Source organism: Alosa pseudoharengus, unplaced genomic scaffold (genome assembly GCF_046254945.1).
Source record: "Alosa pseudoharengus isolate Yale_2024_CS ecotype anadromous, Long Island Sound unplaced genomic scaffold, YU_APseudo_1.1 YU_APseudo_1.1_scf_18, whole genome shotgun sequence".
Lineage (NCBI taxonomy): Eukaryota > Metazoa > Chordata > Actinopteri > Clupeiformes > Clupeidae > Alosa > Alosa pseudoharengus.
Genome location: NW_027468650.1, coordinates 29973011 through 29976344, shown reverse-complemented (window position 1 = coordinate 29976344; position 3334 = coordinate 29973011).

Genomic DNA, 3334 nt, shown 5'->3' with positions numbered 1-3334 from the left:
AGGGAGCTACAGAGAGATGCTGCATTGATAAATGAAAAAAAAGTAGGAGAAAGAAAGGAGTATTTAGGAAGCGAGGTGGGAGGTTCGGTGTTTGCAGAAGATTATACGCAGGAAGTCAGGAATATGGGAAGCCCTGCAGAGAGTGTGCGACCCTGAGCGATTTCATTTAAATGCAGTTTGACTGCGCTCTGCACTCAGGCCAAGATACACAACCTGACTGTGTGTGTCCGTTGGGAGAGTTTTGAGATGGGTGCATTTGTAGGTTGATGTATAGCTTTGTGTGGCGAGGGGGATTTTCAGGTAATTAAACGAATCCAGGTGGGAAAGACAGAGGCGATGAGTGAGAGGGATGAATGATGAATTATGGGATTTTGGGAGTGAATGTGTTTTCGGTTGATGAGTCCATTTAGTTTCTTTAATAAGATGAAACCTTCAGAGGGCGGACGTATTCTTCTTGGGTGCTCTTTACTGTTAGCCTACAGTGCTAACTAGACTGTACCACATGTAAAACAATAAGGAAAATAGTGTACTAACATTTATTTGTGCATGTTTGTTATGTGCATGTGTGTGTGTGTAGCGGATGTGTTAAAATGTTGTTGCCGTTCCTACTTGGTGTGGCACCGGATCAGCCGACAGCTGGGAGTTCCACACCCTCGTCATTGGATCAGGGCCAGCTGGACCTGGCTGTGGCCCCTTCAATATGGGGAAGCCATTCCCAATCCTCTTCCACCCACCAGCGCAGAACTTAGAGATCCATTTCAGCATGGTCCAAGGACTCCCCAGCCCAACGGTCCTCTTGCTTGAGTTTCCATTGAAATGCACCAAGAACACACCTTGTACGCATAAGGCAGGCCAAACCACGGTGTAATTATTGTGGTATTGTTGTCGGATTATTGTTTGAGTCATACTGGAATTCATTGTCTATGCCATTACGTTAAGTCTACCATTTCTGTTTATGAGGACCAACCTTACCCATGAGTTTGGATTTTGTGGGTGTGTGTGTATGTAAGTTCTGGCCAGACAGTTTTGCGGTTTAGTTCATGCTGGCTTGGTTTTTATTTTCCCTTACTTCTTCACACCCTTAAGTGCTATTTGTGTTTTAACACCGCAATGTGTTACCTTCATACTCTTGGCATCGGATTTCTTCCTCTGGCTAAGGTGTGAATCGCCTCTCCATCAAGCCTCCTAACAGAGTTTCGCACCCTGAAACTCTGATCCAGGGCCAGGTTTAGGCCATAGGGTGTAATATACTTAAAGATATGGGCACTGATCCCAAACCCGTTTTTTAGCACTGCAAGTAAATGTAACTCCCTAAAGCCATTGACCCACTTTAGATTTAGCTGTGGCTTCTTTCTACCATGGAGGAGGTAGGGCAGTCATGGCCTCTCCCGCTGGGCCCCAGAAGCAACCCACAGACACTTAATACACTCTAAAATACTCACTTTTATTTTTACATTTCATATGAAAAACATGGCAGGTTACACAAAACAGAGGGGCACATGTATAATTATTATTGTTAATTTTTTTATTATTATTAATGATAATAATATTAAAAATAATAATAATTGCTTGATTATGTTGTCTATGCATTCACCAAACGTTATTGAATTGCCCCACAGCTACGTTCCGTGACACCACTATTTGTGCGTTAGGGCTGAAGAAAGCCTTTCCTGTAAATTCAGTTAGGCTACTTTGAAATTGATTTAGCAGTCAATAGAAGAGGGCCTGAGAGAAGCGACATCTGAAATGCATGATGGGAAATATAGTCTGTCCCCCCTGGGTGTACAGGAGACAGTGTGTGCTCCAGTTACCTTGGCAAACTGAACACAAAGACCCAACGTGCATTTCTAACCTACTCTGGAGCAAAATGCAAGCTTTTTTTTTGGGCTGTGGGCTTTGAAGCAGCAATGTGGACTAAACGAGAGTCAGGAAATACATATAAAAAAGGAGTTTTCTCTCTCTCTCTCTCACTGCCATCACTGATGGTCGGTTCAGTACGCCGTTGGTCTATGTGCGCTACAGTCGGGTTTTTCCCCTCCGTGCTGCTCTATTCCCCCATGCAAGGGTGGAGAGGGAAAAAAAGTCACTCTAAATGAAATGCCCTGGAACTTTCTGGTACCGCTCCAATGTACCTAACGCTAACACACACACACACACACACACGCAGCTCAGTCACACTCTCATTTACACAACTCTAACTGCTGCTCACACTCACTGCAAACTTGGTCTCACACACAAATGTACACACAACTCAGTCTCTCCCTTTCACAGACACACACATACGCACACCTTCTTCACAGGGCAGAAACCTAGTCAGGGGGAACAGTTGGCAGACAGTTTTTACAGCATAATGAACTGCACGGCCTTCAGAAGGCTACCGCTTGTAGCCTGGTGGAGAGAGAGCGCTCACCTTCATACACACACACAAATACTGTATATATATATATATATATATATATATAAACAGTATATACTACCATCTTCTGCACATACTTGTTTGTATATTTCCTTGATGTATCCCTAGTGTGTCTGGTGTCGTGTGTACTGTATGTATGTATGTATCTGAAAGAGAAAGGGTGAGTGTGTGTGTGTGTTTCCACTCACTTTGGTGAGGGGGCGGGGTGGAGCGTCACAGTCTGTGTCCCATGCTCACTTCATTAGAGTTTAACTGTCCTGTAGGGACGGGGGGGGGACTGCTTTTCACATCATAGCACCTGGCTTTACCATTAAACACACGCACGCACACACACACTTAGAGCTGCATACAAAACACTACACATTTTGTTTCTACAAAGGCTTTGATATTACACTGTACATTCGAATGGCACATTCACAATCACTCATACAGGCCATAAGTGGGTATACTGTTATTATTTACAACAAACTATTTATACACACACACACTTTTTTTTCACTGTCATCACTAACCAAGGCTTCACAAAGCGTACATTATGATTACATTTCACATCAATAACTTTCAACGTTATTAATGTTGTCAGTCTCAGGAGTATTTCATACATTTCCTTTTGCGTGGGATTGCAAATGTTATTACAGTTGTGTGTCAGTGACTGAGTCAAGCTAAAGAATTCTGCCCCACATATAACGTCTGGAATCAGTCCTCAGACCTCCTCAAACCCTGAGACTACTCTTACTGTGCCCCTATACACACACACACACACTGTTCCAACACATGACACAGTCTTGCTGGGGCATGGAACTGATCCGTGGCTGTGTGTTCCCCACGTGACTCTTCATTTTCTGCTGACTCTGCTCTTGTAGTGTGCCTCTTAACAGCCGTACACACACACATACACACACACCAGGTCCCCATAAG